Source organism: Manacus candei, unplaced genomic scaffold (genome assembly GCF_025592945.1).
Source record: "Manacus candei isolate 608988 ecotype Guabito, Panama unplaced genomic scaffold, ASM2559294v1 h1tg000092l, whole genome shotgun sequence".
Classification (NCBI taxonomy): domain Eukaryota; kingdom Metazoa; phylum Chordata; class Aves; order Passeriformes; family Pipridae; genus Manacus; species Manacus candei.
This window is the reverse complement of record NW_026138140.1, coordinates 2863401-2882590: the sequence shown is the minus strand read 5'-3', so window position 1 is coordinate 2882590 and position 19190 is coordinate 2863401.

Below are 19190 nucleotides of genomic sequence, written 5' to 3'. Positions count from 1 at the left end.
TGTATAGGGCAGACAGTACCGTAGATGCACCTTATCCAGGTTTCTTCACTCTACAAACACAAATTATAACCCTAATTTTGTAAGACACTACCATCTAAGTCTACAACTCAGTAATTTTTAATTTTAATATCACTCTATTTTTATAGTGTTTTACAACAAGAGCAAATGTGAGCTTTGCAGAGGTACTGTAAAGCTTGAACAAAATGTCCAAGTAGTTTGAATTACTTTGGATTGTGAAGGTTCTCTACGTACAGTTTTGGCACATAGGACACCAAAAGTTTCATTAAAAAAATTAAAGAAGTGTTTAGGTTCCCAAATATCTTAATTTCTGACTTCTGCCTTCCCAAAATCTTTAGAAAGAGACAGATAATACTGGTGACCTGAATTATTAGATCTCTTTCCTTTCATAAAAGACACATCATTTAGGGTAGATTCTCAAAGAACCTACAATGATGCAAAGTTTACTCCAACACAATTATGATCAACATAAAGACTGCCTTTATAAAAAACAAGCATTATTAAGCAACATTCACCATGCTTTTCAGTCATGATGAGTACATCCTAAATTTCACCATAACGGTGAGTCACTTTAAACTCCTGTTAAAGTCTGTATTCTACTTGACTCGTTCCAGTCATATTCTGACCTGCTGTAGGAGCTTCTCACTCCAGGAACATTCTCACTTAAGCTATAAGCTTTGACACAAGAAAGTTGAAAGTGAATAATGGTTTCTCTGAGGACAAATATATATATATATATATATATATATATATATATATATATATATATATATATATATATATATACAAAAAAGAAAAACAGTCAATTAAAAACCAAATAGTTCTTGAAGACAATGGCTTGATTGCATCTTTAACATGGAGGTCACTTATAAGCACTTGCTAACACCACTAACACAAAGAAAAGCAAACAACTCTGGAAAACAACAACAAAGAAGGAGTCATCAAGTCCAGGCATGCAAACTTACTTAACTGGCTTGTTTAAATCATTCTCACCCTGCTGTTTCAGTGCAGATACATGTCTATTTTTCCTTCAGGGGTAAACTAGCTAAGTCTATGTTCATATTTCAAATATCTGACAAGATACTTTAATAATCTGTTTTAGCACCAGAATAAAGATGCATTCTCTCTGAAGAGACAAATTTTGAAATCGCCAATGCATTTCAGATCCTTAAGAGACAATGACAAATGCAAAATTGTTAGGCTGCTGATTAAATGTTAAAGAAAATATTTGACATTAATTTGGCGACAATGGTTTTAAGAAAGCTGAAAGTCACATATTTGGTCAAAACAAAACTGTTTTTTGCAGAGACAATGTATTATAGAGGAAGGCAGTGTCTGCCAAGCATATAAATTAGCTCAAGAGTAATCTAGATGTATTTCTGGAGGGAATGATTGAAGAAATAGTAAGAAAGCTGAAAAATGGATTGGGATCTGCAACAACAACAACAACAAAAGGAGGCATGCTGTGTAGATAACATTTTCACGTTCTTAAAATTTCTGATATTCTTATCTTGGCACAGCAGGAGTGAGTTGTACTTAATTGAATTTAGAAGACTTACAAAGAAAGTGTGTGCAAAAAACGTGCACTGAATTTCTGTTAAACTAGTGAAATACAGTAGAACAGTTCAGTTGCAAGGGACCTACAAGAACCATCTAATCCAACTGCAACTGAAACACCTTTCCTCTCTTCAGTTATTTCTGTGCATGACAGTATATTTAAAAGTGTCCTCCTCCTCTGCAGGCTTGATTCCCTAGCATTATTTTTCCCTCTTAGCATGCAATCTTATTATACTTAACAATCTGAAATACCTTGGGCATGTGTCATCTCCTTAAGGGTTATTTGCCCTGGCATTGTGCCTATTGTCAAATCCATGGCATTTGTCTCACACCTATAAGGGGTATCTAGAACAGGTATTCAGATGCTGAAGATGGTTCCTGAACTGGCAAGCCAAGTTATGGCTTTAGTCAAGTCACTCGTGCACCTCTCCTGCTGCACTTTACTTTTTTATGTGGATTTAAAGTAACAGTTTAAGAGTCTGGGCTGATTTTCTGTTTGTGTATTTTGATTTTTTTGGTTTTTTGGTTTTGGGTTTTTTTTCCTGGAAAATGGAGAAATAAAGGAATGTTCAGCTTCAGAAGGCAGAGCAAAAAGACTCAAAAGGTAGTCAAATCCCTCCAGAAGAACGGGAAGAATAAGAAGACGGTTTGAGCAGGCAACTAATCCACGCATTGTTTTAATATATACAAAAGAAATTGTTTAGTCACTAGAAAAAACCTAAGACAATCCATGTCCGAAGTTGGAAGTGTTTCTCTAGTTGCTCCTCAAGGCTTAAGTTAAGGCAGAAAGTAGCACCGTGTAAGTTTAAACATGGAGCCTCTCATTCCAGAGGACTGGTGCTCTGTCTCTGCTAATCTCTAAACTACCCATAAAAGACTTGGATATCAGTTTTGTAGCAGCATAGTGAATACACACAACATGCTTCTAGTTGTGTCCTCCACTTTGAGTTAGTCTGAACAGTGTTATTAACAATAAAGCCATTTTAAGGACACCTACCTTTTCTTAAAAACGAAATACAAACCAAAAAGCACCCAGCAACTATATGCTAGGGTTCTCTTGAAAACCTTGCTCTGAAACATATTTTCTTTTTCTTTCTTTCTGTGAAACAGTGACCGTGGTGCAGAACTTATTAAGTGCTGATGTCACTTGAAAATGTATGTTGAAAAGAGGATATAGCCCTAGAGGCTTGTTACAGGCTTAAAATCTTTTTTATTTGCCCCTATGATTAGGTACAGGAAGGTCTAACAAACTGTATAAGTAGAAATATTTTTATTTTTGCTGCCCTGATACATTTCTTTTATGAAATTTTGGAGTTTTCTTAACAAAACTCATTGAGTTTGCACAGGGTGTTCATGTTTTACTTCATCTGATTGTTTGCTTTCAAACATCTTGCCTTTAACCAAGTTGAAAGAAGTCAGGTTGAGTGTCCCCTCTGTGACTGCAAGGGCTAATTAGAAAGAAACACCCTTCAAACCCTGAGCCACTACAAAAGTTTGAGAAAAAGTGATACTGCCTGGACTTGTAAGGCTTAATGGATCTGTGTCTTTCTGCTCACACCTTAAGAGCAGTAGTGATCAGGCTGTGCAGCTCCATCATGAAGCCCTCAATCAGGAGTGGGAACAAAACCCACAGTGAAAATATGGCAGCACAGAATTTCATAAGTGTAAGGCTCCAGTTTCACCCACTGAGTTTCTTAAAGGGGCTTTGTTTTTTTTTCATACCCTGAGAGGGTGCAAGAACTCAGGGAGGTTAAACAACAACTTTTACTGGCAAACTTTGGAAAATAAGGGAACTTGGCATTCAATCAAAACAAGCTTTTCCCAAAACATTGACTTAGCAAACTCCAACCCATCCATCTTTAAGTAACCCAGATTTCTAGAAGAGGAAATTAGGAGAAGAAAAAGGAAGAGGAAGGAAGAACAAGAAAGAAAGCAAAAAAATACAGCTACCACCTTGGTTCCAGTGTGGTCTTAGCCAAAGACAATAGGGACACCATATATGGAGGATTTGTGTCATGATTGTTATCTGGCCTCCTGTGGCCACCATCCCACCTTGGCAGAGCCTGCCCTGCCACCCCCTCCCAACACACATTAATTGTTTCAAGCCAGTAATAATTTTTTCCAGTCTCTCACAGAAAGATACATGACTTTTGAATGTTAAAAGGACCAGTTATTGCATGAGAACAAGAGAACACAACTGCCATTTCAGTAGGGAATCCCATATTACCTAGAAAATGAATAAATGTAAAAATGTCTCTAGAAAATGTGTAAAACACTTGCTTCACAATATTTTTCCCCCCAAAAGGTCTATAGTATCTGTCTTGTTAAACACTGAAGGAGGAAGAAGAGGAGATGAGTGCCCCCAAGTCCTAACTATAAGATAATTGACAGAAACATCAAAACCAGCTTGTGTTAACCTTTCAAATAAGGACTGTTAGAAAATTTCCTGTGGGGAAAAATATGTCTAAAGACAAGCATTAAAATCTCATCTTTAGCTGCACACCAACAGAAAAAAGAATCTCAGAAAGTGGTAATAAAAGTACACAGATGTTTTATTTATAGTGGAAATACACCCGAGGTTCAAACCCTACTCTTCGTACCAGAATGGCAATTTCAGCTATAACCACTTATAACAGTTACACGTGAAAAGTCATCCTAAAATGAGAGGGCCAGAGTTTGGTTTCCATGGTACAAAGCAAAAAGAGCAATAGCATCTTACTGAGATTCGAACTCATGGATTCCTTTGGGTCCAGTGGCCTCCAGATCATTATTGAATAAGATCTGTCACAGCCATTATAATGCATGCTAGATGAAGTTTTTTTAATATTCCCAATAAAAAGCCAAGATATAAAATGCACTGAGCTGTTGTATGTACAGTTCTTCCTCAGTTTTTGTGTTCTCATTTGAGATCAAACTTCTATAAGTAAATGGAATTAAATATTAACTATTTTTACCATGAAAAATCGCCTTTGTTCAGATTAAAGAGACAGCACTGTGAGTTTATTCATGCTCCATCTGTTGTGCTATTTTCTCCAGTGGCAACTTCAAAGCACTTTAGCATTATTGAGCGTTTGTGAAGAAATGGCATCACAATATTTTCCCTCAGAGGGGAAAAAAATATTAAGAAGAGTTCAAAAGTGAAAGAAATTCTTAGTCACTCAGATGGATGTTTAATCCACTATTTAATTGAATGTGTATTTATTTCTATTGATTTATTTTTTTTTCTTTTAAAGACTGATGGGGAGAAAATAACTTGTAGTTCTCTTCATACAGGAACAATTACAGCAGGAGCCCACATCCTTTACCGAATGAACAATGCAATTCATAAATGATGAAAATTTCAAAGGTTTGTTTCCTGCTGCTAATTTTGCTAGTGAGCTGAATTAGTGGGGCACTGCTGGGAACAGTAGGAGATCTTTATGATACTTTTTCAGAAAGGGAAAGATCTGATAACTAGTGTTAATCATTAAAAAGCAGTTATTGGAGGTGTCAAAGAGCTGAAATATGATTCTCTTTTTCCCTTCCAGCCTTCCCTCCTTACCCTCTTAACAATTCAGCTGTAGGGAAATTAAAGTGGGTGATTTAAAACGTGGTCTTGCATATTGATGAGAGGTTCCCTTGAAAAATTACATTCATTGCACAGGACTTGAACAAAACAAGACAAGTAGATTTTTGACTCGCACTCCCTATCTTCACCATGGCCCTTAAGCCATCTCAGTCCTCTCTTGTTTGCTTAATTCTGTCTGATTATAGGCATTAATAAATAAATCTGTAGATTTCAGTCTACTGTAAGAAACTGTATAATCTTGCATGACACTCTACACAAGTACTCACAGGAGCTGTTAAGGAGCTTAGTTTAGAACTGTATTTCACAGCTCCTTTGGAATGTTTTGAAGTGACCTCATTTCCAATCTTGCAGGATCACCATCTTCCTTCCTGTTCAGATTGTAATTCACAAATTTTTTAAATTTTTAAAATTTTTAAATTTTATTTTAACGTAACACTTTAGACCTGTATAATACTCCTCCTAAGATTTCGTTTGTTGGTGGTGAGCAGTGAAGATGGCTAATGACTTTCCTGTCTTGGTCACTCACATCTGCCTTCGGTTGTGCTGATACAACTGTAGTAGGAATGTGCTGTAAACCAAGTCACCAGAAATAATTGTGCAGTGGAGAAAACAGTCTTCCAAAACATTGTCATTAAATATTATTGTTGTGCTTTGAAAATGTGGTATTTCACAAGCAATAGAGTCAGCAGAAGTGAATCGACAGCAAAAACTAACGTGAATAACCTTTTAATGATCGTTATACCTTAAAAATCCCCAAACAGGTCACAGAAAATCACCTGTGTTTACTGGGAAATTCATTTACACATTCACATGACCACAACAGTAATTCAAAAGCTATGGAGGTTTGTAAGGAAAATACACCACCTCCATATAATAAAATTGTTTATAACATACATAGGTTAGAATTTTATAAAGAATACAGGCAGAGGTTTGTTTGGGTTTTTTGTCTTGTTATGCTACTGTTTGTTGGGAAATACAGCCAAAAAATCCACCACCAAAAAACCCTAAGGAGAAAGTGTTAAAACTAGAGTGATTTTAGTCACACCTTATGGTAGATAAAGGCTCCTCATCACTAGAGAGATACCTGACAAAGGCTGCTCAAGATGATCAAGATGGAACATTGCTGTGACCTGTCATGCCCAGCACTGGGTTAATGACAAACTCCCACACAGAACTGCACAGGAGAGAGTTTGGCTATTAAACCCAGCTGAAACTTTCCCAAATGACACCGTCTCGTGCTTTCCCTGACAGTGTTTCGTTTCAATCCTGAGTGGAGTATTGCGGAAGAAGGCATCTTTCCCCCTCAGTGTTTGGGGGAAGAAAGTGACAAAAATCAGTATTTCTTTCAATTGTAAACAACCTTGTAGCATGCCATGTACTGTTTTCTTCATGTCAGCCAAGTATCCTGCAATTAGGAGCTACTAGGCTGGTAATGTGTGGTTAGAATACCTCAGTAACTACGTTTTTAGATCTGCAGTGTGACGATTCTGCCTACAATTCTCCCACAATTCAAGTCACCATAAGTGATGTCTGTACCCCTTAGGCTATTTTCAATGGATTAGGAATAGCAAGTAAATCTGACTGCTGGCCCACCCCTATACTGTATTTAGTTCTGACAGAAAAAATCATGATGCAATCATACAATTCCATGACTTTTATAAAAAGCTTTAAATTCTGTAATCTACATAATACATTGCCACAAAAAAAAATTTAAAAAATTTTCATTCCTGGTTGCCAGTAGCAGACTGTGTCATTTTCATATATTATGACAAAAGAAGTCAGAATCCTTCATGATACCAACATGAACACACCACAGGTCTTACTGGCCCTTTTCAGGAGCTAGACAGTAAAGTCAAAACACATTAATTTTGAAGTCTCACTTTTTTGGGGGTGTATTTCTGCTTTGCTGTTGGTTTTAACTAATTAAGTATGTTAAAGTAACAAATTACTAGTCAGCACCTGATGACTAGTTTTAATGTCACAAATACATTACTGCAACAGGGAAGAACACCTTTATCAGACTGCTGCACCACATGACTTCTGGTCAGTAAATACATTTCACCTTCATTTGTACATATACTGCCTTAAATGCCTGGGTGTCTTGACTGAGATCAAAGAAAATACTAAGTATGTGCAATTAGCATTACCCATGCTATAAGCATGTGTATTAGCACTTTTGCCCAGATGGTCTGAGGTTTAACTGAAGCTAAAACACACCTTTCATCCAGCAATATGATTTATATGCAGGAATAATAGTCTCTTTCCATTTAGCAGTTTCATGCTAAGACATCTCGTGCATTCTCTCCTGAACTGCAGAGGCACCTCTCTGTCCTCCTGCCACAAACTGTTGTGGCAGATTACCACAGATGCAAAACAACATTGAAAGTCAGAGCTGAATATAACTTTAGGCACTTAGCACTTCCCTAATTTTCTCTCTCTCTGCACCTACTCTCTGCAGGGCAAGGTGAGTAACCCACGCTGATAAGAGGAGAGCTGCCATGGGGTAATGTCAGATTGATGTTCAAAATAGCAGAGTAGCATCTGTGGGACAAGGTCCTCCAGAACCACTGAGCTAATCAACAGGTCACTGCCACAGGACATCTCACTCCCGCTCTCTTCATTTCCACAGTCTTGCTTTCTCCCTTGAGAGCAGTGTGACACTGCTCAAATGACTGAGATCACTTCTGAGAGCAGTACACCTTATTTTTGCCTTTCACTCCCTGGTTAGTGTGCTGAATCAGCTCACAGAGTTCCAGTGAATGCCAGACCTGATGCTGTGTAAAAGCAAGCCAGCATATCAACAGAAATCTAATTCATCCTCAGGGATTACAATCTGAAACAGTACAGCTGCGGACATAGATTATTTTATTTTCTAAACAAGAGAAAAATAGGTGGAGGTTTCACATCCACAGGAGATCATCACAGCTGTATAAGTCATTTCACTCTGGCACTTGTAATACTGGACAGAGAAAATGAAAATTTCTTCAAAATACTTCCATAGCCATCCTTATTGAGGTCTTTTTTTGTAGATCTTTCTCCAGTATAAAACAAATTGGACACAAGTACTCCTAAATCCATAGAAGTGTGACTGATGTATTGAAGATGGGATTACAAAGCTGGTCTGCTGAGTGCACAACCTCATCAGCAAAACAATTGTACCTCTAAAATCACTAAATTGAGGTCAAACTCTCAGAAGCTATTGTGGTTATTCCTGACCACTGACAAAACTTTATTTCTACAATAAGAGAATAGTGGGATACGAAATGAGCATATCCATATTATCCAGCATGCACTGTTTCCTTCATCTTTATGTCAGGCATCAAGTTTGTGCAACATTTGGAGCCATATTCATGCTCCAGATGTTTGTCTGGGTTACGAGGTTTTCAAATACTTATGGAGTTACCCTGGATTATGAAAACCTACCCTATTTCTGCTTCTTTCTGCTACAGCTGGCTCAAGTATGGGTTGACATTCATTCAAAATGTGTTATTTCTGGATACTGGTGACTTCTTAGGCACTGCCATTCTGTCAAACAAATAATCAAGAGAAAGGGATATTAATGCTCGCTGTGCACTGACTTCAGACATGCTTAAATAGATTATCAGGGTCTTCTACTGGCTCCAGCATATTGCACAGAGCATCTCTCAGCAAATCACTCATCACAGTGTTGATTTACACTCAGTTAGCACTTAACTGACATTTGTTTCTGACTTTGAAACAATGAGGACTGGAAACATATTTTAAAGGATTCTAAAATTCTTTGGTAAGTTATCCAAGGAAAAAGAATTTCTTACAGGCAGCAGATGTGTGAATTCATACAAAAGAAGGAAAAATTGCATCATCTTTGCTACTCTTCTTTCCCTTATACTACCTCAATCATGTGTAGATCTTGAATGCAGGATGGTGGCTCCTTAGAGTGTTCTTCGTGTTCACAAGACCCAAAGAAAGTCTGGATTTTTAACTTGAAAGATTATATTTCCTCTCAGCCATTTCTAACTTGCTATTAACAAAATCTGTTGTATTTTCACATTTAACAAAATTGCTTCCTTACTTTAAACATGCTTTATTGTTCCTCCCTTTCTTCTTAAAAAAATGTTTTAAAAAAACATCAGATAAAAGGCATATCACCCCACTAGATCAGTATTATTCCAGCTATTCTCTTAGAGGTAGTATAATGGCAGTGATGTTATTTTGATATGCAACTCAAAGTTTTTCCATTTCTTATTCTCAGAGCATTATTTGTTGGTGCTTGCAGAAAATCATTAATTTTATGTGGCCTTACAAAAATTAATTTGCACTGATAGGGCTAAATTAACATTCTGAAATATTTGGATAAAATTAAGGTCTTCATTAAAATTTGTGTACCGTGCTTATAGTTTGTCATCTACTGTAATGAGCATTATCATGCACTGTAAGTCATAGTAAATAACAAAAATCTGTCTGCTAATCTTTATTCTGAAATAGGTCACATGGCAAATCCAAGTTATTTGGGATTTGGATAATACTACTAAAGCTTAACAACTTCAGTATACGTATTATAAAGAGGCAGATGCTACTCTTTTTTCCATAAAAAAACCAAACAACAATTTTGTCATTAGCCCTTTGTGAGAACTATCCAAACCAGAGATAATTCCACACAAAGCCATGAGGTTTAAAAATACTGTGATGTCTCAGGTAAGAAATGAGTTTCCATTCAGGATTGACATTGAATGTCATTGTCAATTGTCATTGAATGACATTTTGATAACCAAAAAAAAGTGAAAAAATTACATTTTTTGTACACAAACCAAGGAAGCATCCCAGTGGTACTACAATTAAAAGGTACTGCACTCATGAAAAAGGAATTCAACAAGTGTTTGTCTGCAACATATCACCAAATACTTGACAGGGACCTTAAAAAGTATAACCTTTTTTTAGGAAGACATTTTTGTCATTAAAGTCTTTAATTTCATGCACTGCAGCCATATCTTTTCCCCTCCTCATCTCTCAATTCTGTTTCCTTTATCTAAATTTTACTGCACTATTAGTGAAATAACTCTTCCTTCTCTCATACACTTTTGGACTGGAAGTGCAGAGAGTTCTATTTCCAAAATAGTAGTTGTTTTGTGAATAAATTAAAAATAAATGAAGGCAAGAATTATCAGGTACTGGATATCTGAAAATATTCTTATCATGCATTCCACTTCCAAAAGATTTCTAGACTTTGAAAAATTGTTAATTTCAAGGGAAAACTTTAATCATAGTTGAGTGCTTTTCTACCAACTGTTAAAGAAATACTGATTATTTCTTACTGGATCTTGTGTTTATTACCCATTCTTCAAGCTTCTGGTACACATCAGAGAGGCTTTTAACTTGCAAAACCATGAAGCCACAACAGACTTTCAATTCCAATAGACATGATTAACTCTTGATTCTAGGTCTGGATAAAAAGACTTCAGTTTTCACATGCAGAAAGCACTTGAAAATACAGTCAACATGAGTCTTGACTGTTAATGCAAAGTGTGTACATAAAATTCTAGAGTTTAATCTCCCATTGGGCTTGTGAGATTCAGGGCACTGAAGGGTGCAGGGTAGAAGCCAAAGATTTAATTTGTACTTTCTACTGAACACCTAAATGGAATTCAGATTGACTGGTGGGATTGAATTCAACATTATAATTTGCAGCTACACTAGGAAAAAAAGTCCAAGAGCTCTGATAGTTGTCTATGCAAGGATTGCAGCTACACAAAACAGATTGGCTAACAAGTACAATAAAACACATAGGTTACTATAGGGCATGAGAGTGGCCACAAAAGACTCAAGATGTGCTGATGTCTTCCCTCTAGTGCCAGAGACTGCGTGTGTGTGCAAATAGGGCCAGACTGGGCATTCTGGCTGAACAGTCAGAGATGCAGGATGTTCCCCTCTTTGGAGACCAAGTGAAGTACCATCTGCCCTTTAGCAAGCACCTACCTTGTGTTTCAACTCAAAAATGGACATAAGGATCACTCCCTATCTACTGCTTCACTGTGAAAGGTCTGCCAAACTTTCTTATCGTTATTTCCATATCTGCAAAACTAGATAAGAATAAAGCAGACACATTGCATACAAGATATGAACGATGTACATACTACTATAAATTTTCTGTTGCACCCTTGGTATTTATGAAGCAACGTATATAATTTTTATTGCATTTGATTACATAAGGGAGACAGTGTATTAACACCTGCCCTTCCACATACAGATTTGTAAGTATTAAAGAAAAAGCAGAAGTAGATCTATTTGAACATACAGTATCAATATATTTGGAACTCATTTTTTTCTGTACCTCTATCTATAAACCACAGACTCGTGTTGATCCTTAGGACTGATTTTCTTTGCTTTAATCATAGAATTGTTAAGATTGGAAAAGACCTCTAAGATCATCCAGCTCAACCATCAGATAAACCACTGTCACATTTATCACTAAACTATATCCCAAAGTGGCACATCTAGACATTTTTTCAACACCTCCAGAGATGATGACTCCTTCACTTCCCTGGGCTGCCTGTTCCAATGCCTGACCATCTTTTCAGCAAAGAAATGTTTCCTAATAGCCAGTTGAGGTTAATATACACACATACACACAAAAAAAAATCAAGCCATTTATCAGATCCATCTTCAATCAAAACCCTCAGGAAAGCATAATGAAAAACAAAGAAGCAGGAGAGATATCTTAAAGTATATTCTGTCTACTTATTTCTCTCTACTTTCACTGACGGAGATCTGTGAAACATGACCTTTAGACCTCCACACCAAACTGATCTTTTTTGTCATTAAATACAATTTAATCCATACAATTTTCAGCTTTAAAACATGTCACGTGTCTTCTATCAGATAATCCATATGAAGTGAAGATTTTGTTGCTTTTGATGCATTTGTCAGCAACACATAAAAAAATAAGCAGGCATTGGCTAGGAAAATGTATCACAAAATTACCCACTCTCACAATAAACTGCTAAGAAAAAGCTGGTTTACAAGCTAAGAAGATCACAAAGCAAGCACACAATTTAAAGCTAATGGTTTTATAGGCCAAAGCCACTAGCAGGGCATCCTTATCCTGCAGTGTGAATAGGATTATCCCTGCAAACATTCCCCTAACATAGAATTAGGCTGTCAAGTTTACTTTGCTGCTGCATGGAGGTATGCACAAAATGAACACAAGTTCAGGTCAAGTGTAATACTGCTCCACTATCACACATTGCTCATGGGGCAAGGAAAATAGGAGGAGGATAAACAAGTCAAGAGCTGAATTGCTGCTGCTAAGCATATTTTAGGACATTAACGTTATTAGTCTTAAGCAGAATTACTGGATCAGGGTGAAAAGATGGTGACAACCATTTAAATGAAACTTTCTTTAAGATACATATACTTTGCACTTTAAGCTCCTCAAGTAACCTTGCTTTAAAATCCTTCTAATTTTTCCCCCAGAATTAACATTGCACAAACGTGTTTGCTTCTTTGTTTAATTATAGAAAACTACGAATGTTAGTCTAAAAATACATGAAATTACAACTGGAAGCAGTTGAATATTCATGAATTCTCTGTTATGCTTCCACAAAAACAGTCATAAAGTAGGTTATGTGGGTTTTTTCCCACACAGTTTCCACACAGCAGCAGCCTAAAGAGATTTCCATACCTCCTCCTCCCCCATCTGTAAACATGTCTAACTTGGTCTATCATTGTTAGGCTGAAAAAAAGAAGAAAGGCCTATTATCACTTTGTTAATCATAGAGTACCATGTTGAAATTAAAACAGAGGTAGAGCCAACTGAATGTGATAATGTCTATAAAATCACAAACAGCATACTCACCAAGCATGAGTAACTTATTCTTTTTTTCAATATAAGTAAGGGGCACCAAATCAAATCATTAGGAAACAGTACCAGAAACACTGAAGGAGTTCATGTGATGCATAAAAAAACCAAGGAGAAATTTGTCTTGCCCATGCCAAAAGGCCAGTCTGTCTCAGACCTTATGTAATCACGTTTATGGAAAACAAATAAAAAAGTGCAGCTGAGGTTATTGAATGCAGAAATCTGTCCAAACCACCCTGAACAGTGAGTGACCAGAGACTGGAAAGATACTGAGGAGAAACCACATACACTTTGCTGTATTCCTGTATTCTCTTACACAGATAGTGTTGATTTTCCTAGTCTCTAGTTAATTGAGATTTAAACTAACCTAAATTAATGTGGTGTTCTCTTTGATGTAACAACCCAAAGCAAACCGCATAACGTATCAAAGAAAGGGTTCCCTTTGTCAAATTTTAGGATTTCTTGGGGGAGAGAGACTGTTATTTTCAACAGTTATTCTCTAAATATTTACAAAATGCAGATAAAAATAGGAACAGATTAAATTGAAAAAATCCGCCCTAAGTGATTACACAAGAAAAAATAAATTCACAATATTTTCTTTTAGAAAAATGAAGCTAGTTCTATTATAACCAAACTTAAAGTTTAGAACATGAGCTTTTATAGATTGGTAATATTTGAAGAAGGAACATCATGTGAATAATGGTATGCTAGATTAGATTTCACTTAGATAGATAAAGATTTCTAACTATGAAAAGCAAGACAAGAATGTCTTCAAATGTTTAAAAATGTTAAGTAGCACTATTTGAGAGTAAGATAAGATTATCCAAATCAGCAGATACCTCTGAATACTTTCATATGTTACCAAAGAAAAAGTTTTAACCACAAAGAATTACTGCTTTAAGATACATATTTTCTTTGAAAAACTGTATTGCCAAATGTGCTTTCTCATTTGTTTCCTGCTTTCAAATGTATTGCATACTTTATTTATTAAGAACATTTTTGATTTTGAAGAATTTTATTAGTACTTTGTAAAGAACAGACATGTTTTGGAACATTTTATCTTTCAAAAGAAGATTAAACCCAATGATTTTACATGCTCATGTAAAGCATGTTTTATATGCTTTAGGTACTTTTAAGGAAAGTAAATGAATATTACTAAAATAACAATTTGGAAGTTAAATTGCAGCTCATATTTTACAGGTACCTTGATGTCAAAGCATGTGACTAACAGTTAAGTACAAAGGTAATAAATACAGCAAAAGAGCAGCAGCAAATAAAAGATGTGAAATAGACCCACTTCCCACTATACGAAGAAAATATCAATGTATCAAATTATAATATCTGAATACATTAGACTGGGTAAACTACACTCAAAGTTGGGGGGGGGAAGAGGGATACATTTTGTATATATTGGTAGAACCTGAGATTTCAGTTTCATTTTTAATGCCCCAGTCTAACAACTTCGATTTTTAATCTATTACAATCTTAAGTGAGCAAGACTAAAGAAGAGCAATAGACTTGTGGACAACTTCATACTAGAAGTTGTCTGCACAGTCATACTAGTAAAATTACTAACCCAGAATTTTCCATAAAGTAGATTGTAAAGATGTGTAATATTAATTCTATCTATTACATTGAAGCACCGACAACCTTTTTTTTCCTACTCTTTCTTCCTCTTATATAATAAAGATTATCATTTGGGTATTTATTTTTCCTCTATTTTCAGATCCATTGCTGAAATGAAATATGTGAGAAAAAAAAATAGCGATATCCGTTGTTCAACATATATCCAGCATTTATAAGCATGGTTCAATAGATAGCAATACAACATATCTGAGATGTGATCAACATGTCAGATCTCATTACAGAAACCCCTGTAGTCTCTAAAAATTTTAGAATGCCTGTTATTGCATATTTAAAGTAAGAATTAAAACCAACTTTCTGTTTCAGCTGATCAAAGTTGCCTTGAAGATCACTTCTGGGTTTTTCAGAAGGCAAGTGGTTTTAACCATACAGACACCCAAATAAATAAAATAAAAAAATTGTACAAATTGTACAAATACTTTGGTGAAATTGTCAGAAGAAACTCTAGACTTCTTCAGTTTTGTGGCTTATCTCTAAGTTTTATAAGAACAACTGTTCTTATAAAACCGGGCTGCAACAGACACCATGCTTTGGCAGAAGTTATTGTCAAAAACTTGTTTTGGTATTTCCGAAGTACAATGGACATGTGAGCACACAAGACACTGTGTAGTGTTTGGACACAGCTATTATGGTGCTACCTACAATTATATCAGACCTGGAAGCCTTTACATTCCTGTTCACCTGATAGAAGCTACAAGGATGTTATAGATGTATATAAGACATAGAAGCTTTTCTGGAAATTATGACTTGCCCATAAGCCTGAAACCACACATACATCTCCAGCTCATGCCACCCTAGCAGCTTCTCATAGAAAGAATTCCTACTAGTGTGAGAGAAAAAGATATAAGGTGTCCATCAAATTGCCACTAGTTCTAAAATTGCTCCAGAGCCTTTCAACAAGGCAAATTTGTTAGACTGTTAAACATTGGTACACTGCCAAGAAATGAGTCCCTTAAACTTCCTGGTCCTTTCCTCAAACAGAGCAGCCCTGTCCAATGGAATAATTTCTACTGATGGATATACTGCAACTCATAGCCAAAACAGAACATCTTCCTAAAACCAGGTAGAGCTTTTCTGTAGATCTGTGCAAACAATGGGTGATTTTTCTTCATCAGTAATGAGCTCCTAGTTACAAAGCAAGTGATTTTTTGTAGTGATTTTTATTTGAATTGACAGCTTGTGCAATACTGACTTCCACTTACAACATACTTCAAGCTTAGCTAGTGAAATGGTGAAGCACTAAGCAGCTGTCTTTCCACTGTTGATGTCTTAAAACCCACACTCACTCCTTTTGATAATCTTGTCACACCTGTCCAATAATAAAAATCTAGCTTTAATAATAATTTTTGGGGATTTGTCCTTCTTTCCTGGAATACCCCCATGCTCTGCAGTCAGCCTGAAGCAGATATATGTACAAGCAAAGCACAAACCAATGGAATCTGTATGGCCTACCTCAATATTATCATGTGTTGTATATGCTGATCACGCATATATCCCTAATATTCATCACCTCTAAAGCAGGAGAATAACTAAGAACATCTAATCTCCTATCACAGTTGCTTCAGTATTTTATTCTAACACCATAGATATTCTTGCTAAATTACTGTCTTCACTCAATTGTGATTTTCATTTATACTCTGAGCATGCTGACACTGGTTATGCACTTTCCTGTCAAAGGAAATTCAGCAAACAAGTTATATTCACTTCTTGTGCCTCAGGTCTTCCTGAAATTGTTATTACTGGTCATGATCCTGTGGGGATTTCTGGAAAAATCTGAACTACTGATTATGGTTTATCTCTTAAATTAAACTGGTTGAGGTTGTAAGAGTGCTTAATTTTGTCAGCAAGAATGTCATATCTTGATAAGATATTTAAATAGTAATGCAATTATTCCATAGCTTTTATCCAGCTTAATTTAATCTCTTAAGTATTTTACTTTTTATTATGATTTATTCTTGGTGTGTTAGCAAATCACAGCAATAGAATGGATGAGAAAAATTCCTCAAGAAAAGCAGATTACTCTCCTAATACATGCATCATTGCTCATTTTGCACCTTGAATTACATTTAAAGGTAACTCTGGCATGTTAACCACCTTGTGAGGTGCCTATTAATAAAAAAATCCTTGAAATTTAAGATGACTGGTTTGTTTAGGATAAAGGTCTTCTCTTTAGTTCCTCTGCAATTATTTAATCACTTATTCATTACAATGAAGTACATATTTTCACTTTAACAATTTCAATCAAAGACCAATATTTAAACCATATCAGTGTGAGATCATAGAATCATAGAATCAGCTGGGTTGGAAGGGACCTCTGAGATCATCAAGTCCAACCCTTGATCCACTGCTGCTGTGGTTACTAGACTATAGCACTGAGTGCCACCTCCAGTCTCATCTGAAAAACCTCCAGGGACAGAGAATCCACCACTTCCCTGGGCAGCCCATTCCAGTGTCTGATTACCCTCTCTGTAAAAAATTTCTTCCTAATATTTAACCTAAACCTCCCCTGGCACAGCTTAAGACCATGCCCTCTTGTCTTGCTGAGAGCTGCCTGGGAGAAGAGACCAACCCCCACCAGGCTACAGCCTCCTTTGAGGGAGTTGTAGAGAGTGATGAGGTCTCCCCTGAGCCTCCTCTTCTCCAGGCTGAACAGCCCCAACTCCCTCAGCCTCTCCTCATAGGACTTGTGCTCCAGTCCCTTCACCAGCTTCGTTGCTCTTCTCTGGACCTGCTCCAGCACCTCAATATCCTTCCTGAACTGAGGGGCCCAGAACTGGACACAGCACTCCAGGTGTGGTCTCACCAGTGCTGAGTACAGGGGAAGAATCACTTCCCTGGTCCTGTTGGCCACACTGTTCCTGACACAGGCCAGGATGCCATTGGCCTTCTTGGCCACCTGGGCACACTGCTGGCTCATATTTAGCTTCCTATCAATCCAAACTCCCAGGTCCCTTTCTGCCTGGCTGCTCTCCAGCCACTCTGTCCCCAGCCTGTAGCACTGCAGGGGGTTGTTGTGGCCAAAGTGCAGGACCCGGCACTTGGCCTTGTTGAACCTCATCCTGTTGGAATCAGCCCAACTCTCCAGTCTGTCCAGTCCCTCTGCAGAGCCCTCCTGCCTTCCAGCTGATCAACACTCCCTCCCAGCTTGGTGTCATCTGCAAATCTGCTGATGATGGACTCAATCCTCTCATCTAATCATCAATAAAGATATTAAACAGAACTGGGCCCAACACTGATCCCTGGGGGACACCACTGGTGACCGGCTTCGAACTGGATGCAGCCCCGTTCACCACCACTCTCTGGGCCCGGCCCTCCAACCAGTTCCTAACCCAGCACAGAGTGCCCCTGTCCAAGCTGTGGACTGCCAGCTTTTCCAGGAGAATGCTGTGGCAGACGGTGTCAAAGGTTTTGCTGAAGTCCAGGTAGACACATCCACACCTTCCCCTCATCCACCAAGTGGGTCACCTGATCATAAAAGGAGATCAGGTTGGTCAAACAGGACCGTGTTGACTGGGTCTGATTCCTTGTCCATCCCGTAGGTGCTGTGTGATTGCACTGAGGAGGATCTGCTCCATAACCTTGCCAGGCACTGAGGTCAGGTTGATGGGCCTGTAGTTTCCTGGGTGCTCCTTGCAGCCCTTTTTGTGGATGGGCATCACATTCATCAACTTCCTCCCCAGTGAGCCAGGACTGTTGGTAGATGATGGAGAGCAGCTTGGCGAGTGTGTTTCTTATCCAGCCCCAAACTTCTGACAAATTATGAATCTTTGGTCAATACAGATACCTACATCCACAAACAGTTCTTCACTGCCAAAATAAAATATCATATCCAAGTATTTTCCACTGTATTTTTATTATATTATATATTTTCCACTGTATTTTTATTATATAACAATATTAGTTACTCAACATTTTAAGCAAAACCACTTTCAACAGTTCCTTTATGAAAATCTACTTGTTTTTCTGTTTAAATGCACTGTTGTGCACAGCAGAGTACTTAGGACAAAGGTGTTAACACTCAAATGAAAGGTTATGGTGTTCTAGGAATACTTAAGTTCAGCCCTGGTGTAACTAGTATTCCAATAAAGTTTCATCATGTATCCTTTTTTCCTGTTAGTTTTAGTTAAACATTTATTTCATAACACACTTTTTAAAGAGAAAGTTGTATTATGTTCACAGAATGTAATTTACTGAAGACAAGACTTCATTTTGATCTGTTCTGTCAAAGGCTTGTCTTTGTAAAAGGAAAAAAATGTACATGGCACTTAGAAATAATATTTTTTTAAGAGATCTGCAGTGTAAGATTCCAGTTTAAATCAAATTTCAAACCATGAAAGGGATTCACAATAGCATTAAAAAAATAATCTATTTTTTCAACTGCCAGTGATTCAGAAAAGTCAATAACACGGCGTTGGATAGCAGACGCATTATTTTATTTAAATGGAATATAGACCCAAAATTGAGGGATTCATAAAACAAAAGCCTCCTAAAAAGATAGCTTCAAGGTATTTCATTAGAACTGTTCAGAGCAACAAGTTTAAGTGGATAAGATCAATAATAAGCTTAAAA